The sequence below is a fragment of the Platalea leucorodia genome (assembly GCF_965183815.1).
Source record: "Platalea leucorodia genome assembly, chromosome: 3".
Lineage (NCBI taxonomy): Eukaryota > Metazoa > Chordata > Aves > Pelecaniformes > Threskiornithidae > Platalea > Platalea leucorodia.
The window spans coordinates 80,368,145-80,386,840 of NC_138825.1; positions in this window are offsets into that span (position 1 = coordinate 80,368,145).

Genomic DNA, 18,696 nt, shown 5'->3' on the forward strand with positions numbered 1-18,696 from the left:
TATTTCTGCAAATGGACATACTGGGTTTTAGAAATATTGGTACAGATACCATTTTAAAGTGCTGAAAACATTGAAAGGCCTGTGAACTTAAACCATATCCCTGGGGTTTTAATTTACTATCAATCAAAAAGAATTATAAATCAGTCTTTCTTAAATGTGAAAGACTGGAGGTGGAATTGCATGTGGATCATGAGGAAATCATAGAATCATAGAGTGGCTTGGGCAGGAAGGGACCTTAAAGATCATCTAAGTCCAGCCTCCCTGCCATGGATGGATATTCAATGGTATTAGTACCTGCAAAAAGGAGTTGATCTATCATATGGGATACCCCATGATGCTAGAGCTGAATTTGGGCACTATAAGAGGTTGTCGTGGTTTAACCCCAGCCAGCAACTAAGCACCACACAGCTGCTCGCTCACTCCCCACCAGTGGGATGGGGGAGAGAATCGGAAAAGTAAAAGGGAGAAAACTCGTGGGTTGAGATAAGAACAGTTTAATAATTGAGGTAAAATAAATTAGAACAGTTAAACAGGCAAAGCAAAAACCGTGCACGCAAACAAAGCAAAACAAGGAATTCATTCACTGCTTCCCATCGGCAGGCAGGTGTTCAGCCATCCCCAGGAAAGCAGGGCTCCATCACGCGTAACGGTTACTCGGGAAGACAAACGCCATCATGCCCAATGTCCCCCCCTTCCTTCTTCTTCCCCCAGCTTATATATACTGAGCATGACGTCATATGGTATGGAATAGCCCTTGGGCCAGTCTAGGTCAGCACCCCCCCTGGCTGTGCCCCCTCCCAGCTTCTTGTGCACGCGGCAGAGTAGGGGAAGCTGAAAAGTCCTTGACCAGTGTGAGCGCCACTTAGCACATATTTAGCAACAGCTTAGCACTACTTAGCAAGAGCCAAAACATCAGTGTATCATCGACATTGTTCTCGTCCTAAACCCAAAACACAGCCCCCATACCGGCTACCAAGACGAAAATTAACTCTATCCCAGCTGAAACCAGGACAGAGGTTCACTGCTGGTCAGGAACCCTTGTGGAGGGAGGAAGCTGCCTCACCTCAGGCTCCTGCCTCCTTTGAAGGATTATGCAAATACTTTTCTGGTTTCTGCAGGAGGAAGTGGTGTGCAGCAAACCCACATTAATTAGTATTTTCTACTTCTCGTTTCCTTAATAAAAGCTGCTCAGTACTACAGGAAAATTGAAGAACTGGATGAGCTTTGAGGGTTTGACAAGTTGTTTGACTAAAATATTGAGAAGAAATTTTATTAAATTAGAATGAGAAAAGGAAACAAAAAAATTCAGGGTGGTGAGGGTGGGAAACTGGAGTAAACTATCTACCCCACTGCCCTCAAATATATTACTTCTTATGAAAAACTGCAGAGCTTTTTATTTTATTATTCCAATTCCACAAAGGAAAAAAAAAGGGCAAAATCCTTGTACTACATTTGCTTGAAATAAATTTGACAGAAAGAGTAGTTTCATTTTGCAAAATTTATTTGGTATAAATATTGTTAGCTTACAAAGCAATGGTGATTTTAATCAACTTCACAATTTCTCCTGTGAACCACCAGCCTTCCCAGAACATAGATGAACAATTACAGGGATCTAAATTTTGTGCTACAGAAGTTATTTCCTGTAAATACTTCCTATCCATTATTGTTTCATTGTGCTGTCTTATCAGTATTGATCTTTTTTAATGTGGAAGCAAATATATTAAAAATATTCACTGCACAGAAACAAGCAAGGACTCTCATAGTTATTTGTAGACTAAAATGGAAGAGTGTTTAACTACAAGGTGGCATTCATTTCTCTTAACTATGCTGCAATTATATTGTAGCAAAATTAAAAAAAAATCCATCATCATAAAGTTTATAATGTAAACAAAATATAAACTAGTCTCTAAAAGTTATGCTTACAGGGGCATTCTAATATAAGCATGAAACTAATAAGTTTGATGGTCTTTGTGTTCCCCTTGCTGATAGAATTATAGTGTACAATCCACAACATTTGCTTCAGGGTAACTAGTTTAATACAAAATGCATATGTGAATCACATAAGGAAATCGTCAGAATAGGTTTACATGAAAATTGAATCACATTTGTTATATTAGGACAGACACAATGTCATTTACCATATGTCTTGCCTTGTGAAATTCAGTCAAAGTGTTTGGCAAAGCTGAACAGTTCAGAAGCTGCCTAATTAATACTTGCCTCAGTGCTTGCTTGTAGGCCTTGTTTGGGGAAATTTTAACATACATTATCTATACCTACTCGTTCCTGTAACATGCTATGAAGCTATATTAATGCTTATGCAAAGATACATTATAGAAACATATACGATAAAGATACATCACTCTTAAAAGCCTGTTATTTGGCTAAATGAAGCTACCCAGTTACTGAGTGTTTATTCAAGTTTAATTTGGAATATTTTTTCTTAACTAGAAGCCAGATTATGCATCTATCATTTCCTTGTCACAAAAAGACACAAAGGGCAAGATACTATGGCAAATGAGAGACTGGAGAGAAGTGGTTTAAACGGAGAAAAAAACAATATTTGGTATCCAGAAATAAATGGAGAAAATCAAGGGAAATCACTTTGAGTAGAAATGAGATCAAAACAGTAAACTAGACTGGGAGATGTGTTAAAGTAGAATGATATAAAACATCTTTTTCATTGCCATGTACAGTCTTCACTTTTGTCTTCACCTCAGGTACTGTGTGCCGTGGTGCGTGGTTCTTTTGCAAATAAACTCAATAGTTCTGACTTATTCAAGAAAATATGGAACAATGGCAAAGGTTCACTCCTGACAATATGTGTGTTTTTTTCAGAAATATTTGCGAAGAGTTGCTTTTTGCACATGCTTAGGTGTACTTGGAAACTCTTAGCTTAACACCTTCAAGAGCAAGGAATAAAGAACTTGTGTAATGCCCTGCAAAGTCTTTCATGATTGAGATAAATTCAGCATCAAGAGGAATGCATGAGAACACATTAGTGCACTCAATCAATTTCTTTGGGTTGGGCTCCAGGGAGCTTATTTTTAAAGTAGTGTGCAGGAGGTCTTCAGTCTGCACAGACATTTTGCTGAGGTATATTGTTAATAAATAATTTGACTTGTGCACACATGTCCCTTACATGGCTTTAAAGATTTATTGCTTAATGGCTGATTGAACTTAGCAGGTGAATTGAAACAGGGTGACATGGGACCATTGCAGCTAAGTACAAGATGGCAAATTCATCACTGCACAAGCTGTGTCTTAAATGCTAAGCCTATAAAGCCACAAAATAGATATGGTTTTATGTGTGTATGTTTATATTGTCTAATTTTAGGCCTAAAATTAGATACTTAAACTAGGATCATTTCCACAGTGTCCTTACGGTTTAGCTAGAAGAGAGAAAGACAGAAGAAAAGAGAACAAAAAACTACATCAAAGGTTGATGTAGAGCTAGAATTTATCAGTGAAACTTGAGGATACAGCTAACCTCATCAAATCTGCCAAAAGGAATGTTTTTGCCCTCTTCCCTGTCTTTCCCTGTGTCAGCACTGACATTTGTTTGACCCTCATCAGCGGTCTTGTTCAGGAGCTAAACCAGTGTAAAACTACTTACTTGTTTGTTGAATGAGTCCTCTGCTCTGACCTGGCTCACTGAGCAGCAGACAAATGTCAATGCCAACAAGAAGGAAGCTGGGAGAGCAGGTAAGTGAAGCAAAGCAGCTAGATGCTAGATCAGCATAGCAATATGCGAAACCATGCTCTTCCAGTGGAGAAGTTAGAGTTTCTCTCTCATCCACACTGTAATATTAAGACCAGTTTTCTAATTCAGATCCAAAACTTAGTTGTCCAAAGTTAGGCACTCCCCTCTCTCCTATCTCAGATTTAAGCAGCTGCACAATGGCATAGTCCAGTTTACTTCAGCTTCCATTGCTGGCCTTGTTTCTCACAGCTTTTTGATTTTTATATCCCATTCACACCCTGTTTTCCTCCTAAGTCTCTAACATCCTTCCTGGAATGCCTCCAAGTTGTGGCCTCAACATTCATAAATATGACATGAAAGAAATGAAAATGTTTACCTTAATTATATGTCCAAACAATTTTGGAGTAGATTTTTACATCCTCATACCTGTTCACTTATTTTATAAACATGTTTTTATTGGTTCTTATTCCTTAGTCCAAAAATCCCCTTTAACTAACATGGTTAACAAGAATGTCAACAAAAGCCGTTAACAAGAATGCAGTTATATGAGCCTAACTCCCTTATTTTTTTCTTTCATTGGTGATTTCTTTCAATGCACTGAATTATTATCAAATGAATATTTTTCATCAGGATGATTTTTGTCTCAGGATCATATAAATTATACAAGTTTGCAAGTTCTTAAACTGGCATTTATCTAGTGAAAGCAGGCCCCAGTAACATTATATTTACCCATTAAACAGGCCATCAAAACTACTATGATGTCTTCCCTTTCTTCAATATTTTTTCAATATTGCATTGTTGACTTTTTTGTATTTTCTGTAAAGGGAGATGAAGCATGAGTATAACCAGGGCAAAAATAAACGCATCAACAATTTGTCAAGTGCTTTGAAATTTAAATCTTTGGTAAAACAATGCTTGTCAATGGAAGAATATTGAAATAACTGGGTGCTTCCTTGCACAAGAATCAATCTACAGCACAGCTGAAATGAGAAGAAGATAACCTGCAGTATTGTCTATAATATATTCTTTTCATCTTTCAGCTACAGAGACAATCATTCATCAATTAAATCAGGAGCTGTAAAAGTTTAGATGACACATTTAAGAAGGCATTAATTTAAATTTGTATAAGGAAGAACAAAATTTGAAAAATACTAAGAAAACTTTCATTAAATTCAAAGAACAATCTATTTAAAATAACTATGAAAAGATAAAATATATAGACAAGTAAAAATATACTAAATGAATATAGTGTTTTTGAGATTACAAGGCCAAGCTCTTGGAAGATAAGAAATACCAGACTTAGTTTAAGCAATTAATCTAAGCAATTTTAATTTGCCATTGGTAAACAAAGTCATGTAATTATGCCATTCTATGCATTTGTGAATTTTTTTGTGAACCTTGCTTTCAAACAGTGACCAACATGGTGAAACATAAAAAAATATCTTCTACACAAAGCAAATGTATCCTCACATCATTTTCTGTGGAACACACAACTGAAGAACCTTAGCAGAACCAGCTATTGATAACTTTCTTTTTGCCATTCCTTTCTGTGGCATGGAGATAGTATTATCTTTGTTGTACAAATACAGATTAGTATTCAAAGAAACTAAAGTAAAATATTTACACTGATACTGGGAGGCAGGTAGGTTGTCAGAATCATTAGCATAGTTAAATCAAACATTTTCTCCAATTTCATAAAAAAAATCACTGAAATCTTTGTTAAAACTATAGATAATGGGAAGAAGTGTTTTGCATTAGGAAGTTCAGGTGTTAAAAAACTTACTAGATGCTACTCTAAGCTCTGCCTATGGTAAATGACTACCAGAAACAACATTTCATCATAAGGGTAAGTGTTGGCTACTGCAGAATTATTAAATGATTTAATATTGTGATGTGGGCACTTTTGTCAAGTTTTCCATCAAGCTATCCTGTGTTGTTCTTAGGGCTGATCTTTTATCAGACTTAGAACAAAAACTCTACCTCTTTTTCTTGGGCACAGGTGATGTGGAGCATCTTCCCATTCTAGTAATAAATTGATTTGAGAATCTAAAAGCTTTTGGGCATCCATCTAAAGAAAATAGAAATCTATTATGTCATAGCCCTGGTCTTCCATTAAAAATAACTTTATATTAACATGACAGAGAAGAAGTGCTGGAAACCAAATTCTAGCAATTCCTGTCAGTATAAATGAGGAGAAAGTTCTTATTTTAGCAAACCTTTCAAATTTTTTCCCCTTCATTGCTGCATTTTTAACTGATATCTTCAGGGGTTCTGCAGCCATTGTGAAAATTGCTGTCATTAATTTTTAAACAAACCCACTCTCATAAAAAACATTAAACTTTTAGGGTCTCCCACGGCAGGTTAGCTTATAGATATAGTATAAAATGACACATGATTCATGAGCTGGCCACAAATGTTTTCTCCCCCAGTCAGAAGTGCTGTCATTTTATCACTACTAATTATCTCTTTAGAACACTTCTTGGTATAACAAGCTATCACTTTCATAATCTAGGTCCCAAATGTCTACATTAATAACAGCATGTGAGCAGTATTCAATAGAGAGTCACAGAGTAAGCTAGAAGTGTGCAAATGTTGTCATCATCTGCATCCATCCCTTTCACCTCTCACTTGCAAGAGTCCAGTTTATCTAACGAGACTCTTGCAAGTGCTATTTTGTTCACTGAACGGAAAAAAATAACATCATGGGTTTAACATCCAAAAGATAAGCTCTGGTTGTTGTCATTAAAGGTACATGGTTGTATGATGGGGTTTATGCAAAAACACACAACATTTATTAAACAATTATTTTCTTGCAGAGTTCCAATCATTTTCATTCCATTACCAACAGGGTTACTTGCGTGTTTACACAGGTAAATATAACAAGCTCACATTGCTTCATTTGTAATGCACAATTAAATTGAAAGATCACAGCTGGTCACTGTAAAATGATGTGTTGTCACATCTATAAATTTTTATGTGTTGCATGTTACAAATAATACTTTTTTTCTTTTTCTTCTTTTGCATAACATACAATTCCTCATCATAACATTTCAGAATGTTTTACCTATCACTTTCTGTGAGTTTCATCAGTCAATCAGCCCTTTCCCAAATTCCCACACCTCTCCAGTCCTGCTATTCCTTCTTAAGAGAGACTATAACACACATTTGGAGCTGACGTTAACATACTGGTAGAAGAATTAAAGAGCAATGATGGGGAAGCAAAATCAAGGTGTGATTTTCTGCCAAACATCTCATCTCTTATTATCCTATGCTAATAGCTAAAACATCAAAAACTCATTTCTTAGAGAGAAGCTAGGGAAGACAAATTATTGGCTTCAATTATATTTCACATCTTCATGATGCACAGAAACTTGATGAGTTTCTGTGACCACCAGAGTCACTGACTTGTACAAGGACACGTAATTATTTGACTGCCCCCATGGCAGAAGTGGCCCTGAGTCCCAGGAACTGATAGTCATGGATGCCTAATCAGGCAAGTTATCATCATTCAGCTCCAGAAGGAACCAGAGGTAGCTCTCTTGCTGAACCAAATAGTTGACCATGTTTTGCTTCCTTGGAAGCAGTGGTTTAAATCCTGATTTGTGATTAATTGTTCTGTGCAATTTCTGGCATTTGCTAGATGATACCCATCAGTGGGATCCAACATCTACACCAAGACAAGATACTATTCAGGTGCTCAAAAATGGCAAAGAGCCTTGCACTAACCCATGGTCAGATCAACCATGAAGATCCTACATTCAGATTTTGCTGGCAGCTTTCTTAGAAGAGGAAGCTCAGATTCACTAACAGAATTGCCTCAAAATATCGTTTATTATGTATAGTCTCTGCATTCATTTCTGTGTCCAAAAAAACAGTGAATTACAGTTGCACCATAATAATAACAAACTAGATGGTTGGGCCATTGAATACCATTGTGCTGTATGCGTCACAAAGACTGGTTCAATGGATGCCTTTCTTATGACCGCAGCTTCCAGGCATCATGACGCAGAAATTTAAGTAATAGTACATTGTAGCATTTTGCTAAATCTGTGACAAACTTTATACAAATATAACAAATACATGAAGATCAATATAGCAACCTTCTATTCTTCTCTCTTTTATTTATTTCTTTCCTTCCAGATAAATCCAGTCTTTTCAATGCTCCATGTTAAGTTCTATTTTCTCACTCTTTTATATTTGTCACTCTATACTGGACCTTTTCCATTTCTTGTATTTTTGTTTAAAAAAAAGTAGTTACTGATGTTTTTGATTCAGTTTTTGTCTGTGATTCACCATAAGTCTCTGAGCTTTTTCTACCGTGCTACTGCCTCACATCTGGTTCCTTATTTCAGTATTTGCTCAATAGAATGCCTATACTAAAATTTAACAAATTTACTTTGCACCATTTTTCCAATGCATAAAAATAATTTTGTATAATAGGTCTGGTCTGCTAACATCTCCCAGATCAGTGTAAGTAGCATACTATCTTCCATCACTCAGATAGTTAGTTACAATATTGAATAGCACCAAAGTCAAGGCAAGTAATTTTATCTGTTTTACCATTTTGGCATAGAAATTTTTTAACTGCTTTCTGAGTGAGCTTTTGCAATAGGCTGTGCATTTTCTTTATAGTAATTTCTTCTGGGCTGTATTTTCATAGCCTATGTCAAAAGCTTTACTACAACCTAGGTATATCACAGCCACCGGGCCAATTACCCTGTCAATGATATAAATTGTATTGTTTTGATACAATTTGCTCTTGACAAATCCATGTCCTCTGTTTCTTGACACCTTATTATCCTTTAGGTGCTAGCAAATGGGATATTTAATAATTTGTTCCAGCTTTCCAGTTATAAAATTAGACTGTTTGATCATTATCTTTGGACTTTTCAAGTAAAAGAATTATTATTGCTCTCTTCTAATTTTCTAAAACATCACTATGATTTTTAAAATACATACTGAAAGTTCAAAGATTACTTTCTTGCTTCCTTAAGGTGCCTTTAATTCTATATTTATCTAAAAGTATCCCTTATTCTGTAACTACCTCTCCTGACCTATTCTTAACATATTTTAATTCTGTTAATTATTTGCTTGTCACAAGTTTTCATGTATGTGTGAAGAATTACATTGCCTAAAGCATATTTTCTGTGCCTCTAGTTTTTTACTGAAACAACGGGGCTATAACATCTTTCACTTATCTCTCTTCTTTGGAGTGTCTATTTTTTTTTTTCCTTCACTGTCCTTTGCTAGGTAAAATATTGCTTACTAGCTTTTTTGTTTGGTGTGCTGCATGGTTTTACCGTGATTTTTTTTTTTTCCTGTTCCTTCATTTTTTTAAAAGATCTTTTCTTTTTTTTTCATAATCTAAAGAGTTTCTGTTGATGCCATGCTGGTCACTTATTTTCTGTGTTTATCTTTTCCCTTATTAGGATGTTTTGTCTCACTCTCTTGAGCAATTTCCAGATAATAAAATATTCCCTAAATTAATTTCCCTCCTTTAAAAGTCCCTATCATGGTACAAGTTTCTCAACTCTGTTGAGGCTTGTCATGGCTAATCTTGTTCTTTTCGTAGTGGTGTGAACACTAACATCTTGCGAACTATTTCATACTTTTTCCTTCATAACCAAATCTTGCACCCATAATCTAAATGATCCAGCCACCAGTAATTTCACAGAATCATAGAATCACAGAATGATTTAGGTTGAAAGGGATATTCAAAGATCATCTAGTCCAACCCCACTGCCATAGGCAGGGACACTTTTCACTGGATCAGGTTGCTCAAAATCCCCTCCAGCCTGACCTTGAACACTTCCAATGATGGGGCATCCACAGCTTCCTGGGAAATCTGGTTCAGTGTCTAATCACCCTCATCATAAAAAACTTCTTCCTTATGTCCAATCTAAATCTACCCTCTTTCAGTTTAAAACCGTTGCCCCTTGTCCTGTCACTACAGGCCCTGGTAAAAAGTCTCTCTTCATCTTTCATATAAGCCCCCTTTAAGTACTGAAAGGCCACGATAAGGTCAGAGCCTTCACTTCTCCAGGCTAAATAACTACAACTCTCTCAGCCTTTCTTCATAGGAGAGGTGTTCCAGCCCCCTGTTCTTTCTTGTAGCCCTCCTCTGGACCAGCTCTCTTGTGCTAGGGGCCCCGGAGCTGGACACAATACTCCAGGCAGGGTCTCACAAGAGTGGAATAGAGGGGACACTATCACCTCCATTGACTTGCTTGCCACGCTTCTTTTTAAGCGGACCAGGATATGGTTGGGTTTCCGAGCTGCAAGTGCACACTGCCGACACATATGCAGTTTTTCATCCACCAATTTCCATTGACTCTAAAAAAAAATATTCCATGACTGATCCATTCCAACACTGTTTTCTCAAAAAATAATCAGAATGTATACACGTCTACATGAAGGATCATCACAGCATAACAGTTTCATCTGTTCTTGTCATCAGAAAACAGCTGAAATTTTAATCATTCCTTACATTAAATAATAACCAACCCTTAGATTAAGCAACATCAACTACAGAGGCTTCTCTGTGTACTGCTCAGTAGTTTCTAAATAACTACCTGTTATCTGTTAACTAGTCCCTAAATAACTATTATCCCAGCCTTCTTGCATGAGAAGCTGCCAGAAGGAAGAGTTAATTGTAGGTACAAGGAGATGGCTTATTCTTCTAGACAAAATGTTATGTTGGAGAATTTCACTCACTGTTATTTGTATCTGCAATAGGTGAATACCTTTACAAAATAACGTACAAAATAAATCGGTTTGACCAAAAGTACAATGTCTAATGACATTCCAAAGGATAGAGTCACTATTATGTTATTATGACTGAAAAGTATTAAAGGTTATAGTCTTTACTCTTCAATGAGCTTAGTACTTTGCTGACTTTTAAGTATATTAAATGTTAATGCAGAAAGAAAAGCAAAATAAAGCCAGGCCATTGGATACTATATTAATTAAAAGTTTTGCTACTTGGTATATTTGGTATAAGGGACTTGGTTAGGGGTAGGTTTTACTTACATTATCTTGTGTCTGTCCCAGAAGAGGATATTTTGGCCTCTTATTTATTCAGCAGCAGATTAAAAAGATTAAGGGGATAAAACAATTAGTGAAGAGTTATAGCAAGAGAGTTTTGATACTAGATATTTTGATAAGACACTTGCACGGTTAATTCATAGCAGTAATATAACAACAGACATAACGCTGATGTAAATTAAAGTTTTGTACTGATTGTACTGTGTGAAACGAATTAATTTTTTTTTTTTTTTAACCATTAATGGGTAGGTGAGTGAATGATGACTTGTGTTCTGAAATTTAATGTTTTAATTCCTAGACCTCATACAGAAAGCCATACACCTTTTCAGTAATGATTTTTCTTAGATCATTAAAAAATTCTGCCCAGAAGAAATTGTGATTTTATTTTTTTTTTTAATTCTGTTTTACATATCATTTAGATAGCCAGATGTAGTACTTCTGCACAGTAAGCCTGAACAGGTTATTGTAAGTCTAGAAACTCTTCACCCTTAGGATTTTACTGAAGTCTGATACTTCCTGGCAGGCTGAGACTACCTATATGCTGTAGCACACTAATGTTCCTGTGTAATTCAGGACAAAAAATAATAACATTTTAATATACCTGTACTATCTCACATAAAGGCTCAATACCACAATTTTCTTTCTTTACCTCCTCCAAAATCCTGCTCTTCTCTAAACTAAGACATCAATCTCATGCACTCTATGCGTCATCCTCAGGACAGGACCATACTTGCCTGTCAGCTATTCACAAAACAAGACCATTACACTATGTACGTCATTTTTTCATTGTATATTTCTGCCTTTATAGAGCTTTTTCTACCATTAATACAGAAAGGTTGTTCTACAGCTTGATAACCTCTACAATGAGCCATGCCAAAGAATGCTGGTTTAGATCAACTTTTCTCCAAGATGGTATCTTCAGAATTGAATTATCCTGTTCTGCCAAGCAGAAAAGGTTAACAAGATTGTAAGTACAGAACAAAATCCTAGCAGGTTTTTCTTTATGAGTACAACTCTGATTTTTAGTAACAAGGCTGATGAACACATATTTTGCTTTTGATGTGCAGTCATATAATGTTCCTTTGATGACCTCAGGGGTAGGGTGGATTTTCTGAAGGAAGGACTAGTGTGGTGCTCATTTAGTTCTTTCCACATTATGCTCCAACATATAGAGTAATTACCTGTGAAATCAGTCTTCAAATTTTTAGTCCCTGATGCCGCTCCAAATTCGCAGACCCCATTTAGAGAAGGGCTGTATCTACGCAGAGGGATGACTCTAAGAGAAAAATAAGTCTCCATCTGGATTTTTTTTTTTTTTCCTTACATGTACATGAGAAGTTATGTTCAATAGAATAGCTTTATGCTATATAGAGAAAAGCTGGCTTCTCGAGAATTGCCTGGAAAATGCTTTGAAGAACAGTCTGGAAAATTATATAAGAATGATGGACCAGAGCGCTGGGATTCCCTTTAAACTGAGTGCAACTGCCCGTGGAACAGCTTGCTTATATGAGCAAGATACTCACCTTTGACTCCTAATTACATCTTTTGCTATTCTCCGGCAGAAGGGTGATAGCTAAGGTGTAATTAAATTATTACTCTGTTAGAACTTCAGCAGAAGACACAACTTTGAGAAGCTCTGGCAAAACTTTTAAAGAGAAATGAAATGCAGAGAACAAAACTCAACCTCAGGTTAGACTTATTATACTCTTCAGCTGTATTTAAAATTGTTTAGTATTGAGAAATTCAACTTTTCTAAAAAGAGACAGGTGGATAAATATAGTAATCAAATTTACGTTAGCATGTGGAATAAAATTATTGCAACTGGTGAACAGCAAAGCCATAATAAGATATATTCCAGATTTCTACCCCCATTAAATCACACAGAGTACACACTGGAAGCAAAACAAAACTCCATTCTACAGCATATTGACAGATCTCAGAGGCCACAAAGAAGCAAAGTCATATATTAAAATGCTAAGAGGATTATAATGATGATGATGATGATAAGCAGAAAAAGGATAATGTCTGCAATTTTGGAGCCTTTCCACCCACTCTTGCTGTATATGTAAAAAGAAACACGGGCAGCTGGCATACCAGATGGTTTATATTTGTGACACCCAAAGCAAAAAAAGTTTAGACTAAAAAGAAGTTCTGTTAGCACTAGCAGCAACTCAGAATCCAAATGATGATTCTTGCATTTTGTCTCTTGAGTAGATTAATACTACAATTCATCAAAAAGAAACTGAAAAAGTGGCATTCTTTCTTTGCATTTTAATTACCTCATTTTAATTCTGTTGTTTCCAGAAACACAATTTTCTATAAGGGGGGGACAAAATGAACACACTGAATTTACGCTAGTATGTACAGATTCTTCACAATGAAAAAAACAAAAAAGCCATCTTCTCTCCTGCTCAGCACCAGTGCTTGCATTTTCTGGAAACCCAAAGAACAGTTAAAAATATTATTTCCAAAGGAGCACGTTGTTTTTCTTTATCAGTGAAAGCTAGCTTCCCACTTATAAGAATTTTGTAGTTGGTGATTTCTTGAACCAGAGAGTGTTGAAGCAACTGCTTCTATCATTTTCTCCAAAACCACCATCCAAGCCACCACCTAGAAAAACAGATAATTAATACAAGATTAAAGTTACAGTTTTCTGTAAGAAAAATATACTGAGTTCTCTGGCAGGCAGCTCTAGCTAACAGGGTAACAACGTTCTGTGCAGTATTGCTGTGTGTTGAGTTTTTGATGGATCATAATTGTCGTATGATTTTTTCAGGGTTCAAGAGTGGGATGCCACTAAAGCTTTCTTTAGTAGTAATGGAGAAAAACAGGCTCTTTGAAAACAGAGCTGTTCAGTTTTAGATGTCTGCTTCAGGATGAGAAGACCTACAACCTAGAAATATTCCTTACTTTCTACTCAAAGGGATCTTTTAGTGTGACTAGCTCTGTGTTATAGACATCTACGTTTTGTAACATGAAATCCATCCAAGGGGACTACAAGCCACAGGCAGAAATAGTCTTCACAGCTGTTTGCTCATCGATATATTGTATTCTTTAATAATAGTTCAAAGGAGGACAGGAGAACCTGCCATGCATACTCATTAGCTCACTGCTGATTATTATATACTTTTTTTTTTTTTTCAGATCTATGATTCTAAAATGAAAGCCAACGTATTAATAACATAAAAGAGGAAAACAGTTTAAAATTGTATTAAAATTAATACTTGCTAACCCTTTATCTTAGGGGCTATTATAAACTACAACTAGAACATTACAAGACAAAGTTAAGGTAATTTTATTGTACTAACAACTTCTTGAATAACTTATACGAAAAGAAAAAAATAAGAGACCAAAATTTTGGGAGGCAAAGATAGAACTGAATACAATTACTAAATGTTGCTAAATGTACATCCCATGTTTATATGCACTGAAAGTTTCAGCATCCTGATGTCTGTCTATGAAGAATTCTTCTTAGTTTGTGAAAATTAAAAAAAAAAATAAAAATTAACTTTCATAGCAAAGAGAAGAAGTGAGAAGGAAAGGAAAATTTTAGTGGGGTGCTCTATTAAAAATACAGTACTGTATGCTACGTATAGTAATAGGAGCGTGAATAAGGAATGTGAATAAGGGATGTTAAATCATGTCCTAATTGTGTGAAACTTCTGTAAAAAAGGCTAGCTTATTACAATTTAGTTGCCATTTATTATCTTCAGAAAACAGAAAAACTGTTTTTCAATGTTTGAAAAGTATTCACGCAAGCCATTACATGTCATCCCTTCTCCTAAAGCTGATAAGGGTCCTTCTGCCTGTTTCAAACTATTGAGTGTGTGTTTTATTTGACTGGGGTTTGATTTTTCATATACCTGCACAGTTTCTTTGAAAACTGCCTTCTGTAATGCCTTGACTGTTATTTTGAAAATACTCTCACAAGTCTCCAGGATGATTATTAGGTCATGTAAGTGATCTGATTTTTTAAAAATCTCTTCACTGTGACTTATGTTGTTACTGTTTGATGCCAATGGACAGATGGAAAGTAAAATTAAGTATCTGTGCATACAATTTGACATGTAACAGTTCAAGTATTTATCTGCACAGGCTTTTGCATAATATCTAATGCCATATATTTTTTCATCACTCCTCTCTGTCTAGAAATAATTTGCTTTTAGCTATTACATATGGTTTAATGTAATATTTCAGAAGGGAAAACTGTAGGAATTCTGAACTGAAGAATTTTTAATTACTTCTGAAAATGAAGAGAACTACTAATTTTTTATCTGGTAGACAATAGACTTTATGTAACTTTTGAAACTTCTGTCTTAGAAGTTAAGGTAATTGGACAGTTCTTTCTACTTTTCTACAGGCATTTATCGAGATGCAAGCTCCTTCAGGAGCTTGATTTTGTGTTAGTATGTGCCTTTCATTAATTGAAAAAAAAGTCAAACAGCTTTAGACAGTTTGAGGAATGGCTGGATGTATTTTGAACCCTGGATATATGCTGAAGTATGAAAACAATACGGTAACCTGAGATAAAATGTCTTTGCAGTGTTTGGCTTTTATTTTTGGTACGTTTTTTTGTTGTTGTTTGGGTTTTTTTGCAGAACATGGTGCACTGGAATATCCTTTCTCAAATGTTGCTGAACCTAGAATGCTTACCACATGCCCTAGTATATAAAATTTGAGAGTCACTTTAAAAAATTCATAGATTTTAGAGAAATCTTTTGAATGGAATGGAATTTTGACATATAACTAAAACAAGATGAGTGTAATGTATGTAGCAAGAAACATATAGAAAAATATAAAACCTATTGAACTCTATGATTTACCCTTAGCCATCTATATGCAGCAGCTACAGAAACATAGTTGTGTACATTAGCAGTAAGGTTTTGCCAAAGACACACTAGCTTTATGTGTAGAAAGGATAAGAAGTGCTCTTATTAGATCTATGACTTTGATCTGGTTTTGTGCTTGTTTTCGCTACTAGATTTCTAGATTTACTCATTTTTGAGTGTCATCCACTCTGGGTTGTTACTCACTCTGGTATTTGCCTTTGCCATTTTCCTGTTAACTTCCACATTCAATCAGATCAACAGTTACTTGTCTAGGATGCTGTCAGGCTGATCCATGACAATGAAATGAATTTCTTACACCAATTCTGCGGGAAAAGCTTTACACAGGGACAACTAAATGAATTATGAATGACATAAAATACAATTCTCTCATGACATTCCAAATTCTCTTTTGTTAAATAATCAGCTGACTAGGCAACACTTGCCACTATCTTTCAGTAAAGCTAGGATCCCTGATTAAGTTCACTGAGCAATTTTTGTGGGTTAATATTAGTAGCAGAGAATACAGCAGATTATGGTGAAATGAAAAGAAATTTTTTTGTTGTTTTAAAAGGAATTTATATAATTTTATTTTCTTCTATGTTTTTGGAACAGCATTAGATATTTGTATTTGTTTATCTGCTTAGCCTTCTAGAATCAGAGGAGCTGTTCTACCAAGCTGTCCGATTCAGGAAAGAGCTAAACAATCTATGATATTTGGGGAATTATGCTTGAACATTTAAAGTTTATATTGATTTCAGAATAGAAATTCAATTATTTGTATTGCCTATGCATATATTTCATTTCTTTGGAAGCAAAAGAAAATACACAAATAAAACACAAAAGCTATGCAGGGAATAATCCAATAAATCCATTAAACTGGCAATGACATAATTTCCAGTAATCCATAGGCATATCATAACACATCACACTAGAGTCCCATACTCATAAAAGTATAAACATGCAGATTATTCGTATAAAGAAACATAGCTTTTAGCTGTAAAGACCAAATGTTGTTAGTCACATTACACTTATTTTCTAGCTTTGTGTAAAATAATTTGGTGGTGCCTGTGATTCTTAGGCAGTTCATGTGATTCTTACCTGGCAAGCATTGTTTCCCTTGCTACTTAATCCTTTCTTTCTTAGTGCCAAGCACTAACTTATTGCCATTACCTTAGCGATATCTCTAGTTGTCTTCCCTAATGTTATCTTATTGTTCTTCAGCTCTTCCTTCATACTACAACCATATTTCCTGACACTTTATGACTCCCACCTTACCCACATATCACTACATGGCCAAGTGTCCAACAGAGGACACACATAACTCCTTATTCTTGTCTAGTAATTCCTTTCTCCATGTCTTGCTTCTTTTTGTTCATGTACTTGACAAAGTGATTAACATCTGCTTGCTACAGCAGCAGAATTCAGCTGGTTTTGAAATAAGAAAGAAGCCACCTCTTAGGTAGAACAGTTGAGGAAATCCATATTTCTACAGCCAATGAATTTTCAGATCTTCTTGAGTGCCATTATGCGGCATGTGCAGGACAACCAGGGGATCACGCTCAGCCAGCATGGGTTTATGAAAGGCAGGTCCTGCTTCACTAACCTGGTCTCCTTCTATGACAAGGTGACCCGCTTACTGGATGAGGGGAAGGCTGTGGATGTTGTCTACTTGGACTTTAGTAAGGCCTTTGACACTGTCTCCCACAGCATTCTCCTGGAGAAGCTGGCTGCTCACGGCTTGGGTAAGTGCACCCTACGCTGGGTTAAAAACTGACTGGACAGCCGAGCCCAGAGAGTGGTGGTGAATGGAGTCAAATCCAGTTGGCGGCTGGTCACAAGTGGTGTTCCCCAGGGCTCAGTGTTGGGGCCGGTCCTGTTCAATATCTTCATTGATGATCTGGATGAGGGGATTGAGTGCACCCTCAGTAAGTTTGCAGATGACACCAAGTTGGGTGGAAGTGTTGATCTGCTGGAGAGTAGGAAGGCCCTACAGAGGGACCTGGACAGGCTGGATCGTTGGGCCGGGGCCAACTTATGAGATTCAACAAGGCTAAGTGCCAGGTCCTGCACTTGGGTCACAACAACCCCATGCAACGCTACAGGCTGGGGGAGGAGTGGCTGGAGAGCTGCTTGGCAGAAAAGGACCTGGGGGTGTTGGTTGACAGCCGCTTGAACACGAGAGCCAGAAGTGTGCTCAGGTGGCCAAGAAGGCCAATGGCATCCTGGCTTGTATCAGGAATAGTGTGGCCAGCAGGACCAGGGAGGTGATAGTGCCCCTGTATTCGGCACTGGTGAGGCTGCGCCTCGAGTACTGTGTTCAGTTTTGAGCCCTTCACTCCAAGAAGGACATCGTGGTGCTGGAGTGTGTCCAAAGAAGGACAAGGAAGTTGGTGAAGGGTCTAGAGAACAAGTCTTCTGAGGAGTGGCTGAGGGAACTGGGGTTGTTTAGTCTGGAGAAGAGGAGGCTGAGGGGAGACCTTATTGCTCTCTACAACTACCTGACAGGAGGTTGTAGCGAAGTGGGGGTCAGTCTCTTCTCCCTAGTAACAAGTGATAGGATGAGAGGAAACAGCCTCAAGCTGTGCCAGGGGGAAGTTTAGATTGGATATTAGGAAAAACTTCTTCACCGAAGGGTGGTCAGGCACTGGAACAGGCTGCCCAGGGAAGTGGTTGAGTCTCCATCCCTGGAGGTATTTAAAAGATGGGTAGACGTGGTGCTTGAGGACATGGTTTAGTGTTGGACTTGGTAGTGCTAGGTTAATGGTTGGACTCGATGATCTTACGGGTCTTTTCCAACCTTAACGATTCTATGATTCTTTGATTCATTAAGTCTACTAAGTTTCTCTCTTCTGTAAACTGTCAGGTACATAGATTCATCAGTCTGTTGTAAAGGCCGTGCCTGGTGTTGTCCATATGAGGGACGAGTGGAGAACTTTTTGACTTGGGTGACTACCATTTTAACAGAATGAATAAGATGACAAGGTAAAGCTAACTTTCTCCATATTTATGGCAGAAGACCTAACAGCAAGGAAAAAAAAGAAAAAAAGGTATAACATTGAGAGTACAAGTACTGTCTTTTAAAGTTTATGCAGAAAACTCCTTGGAAATCTTGAGACTTGTAGT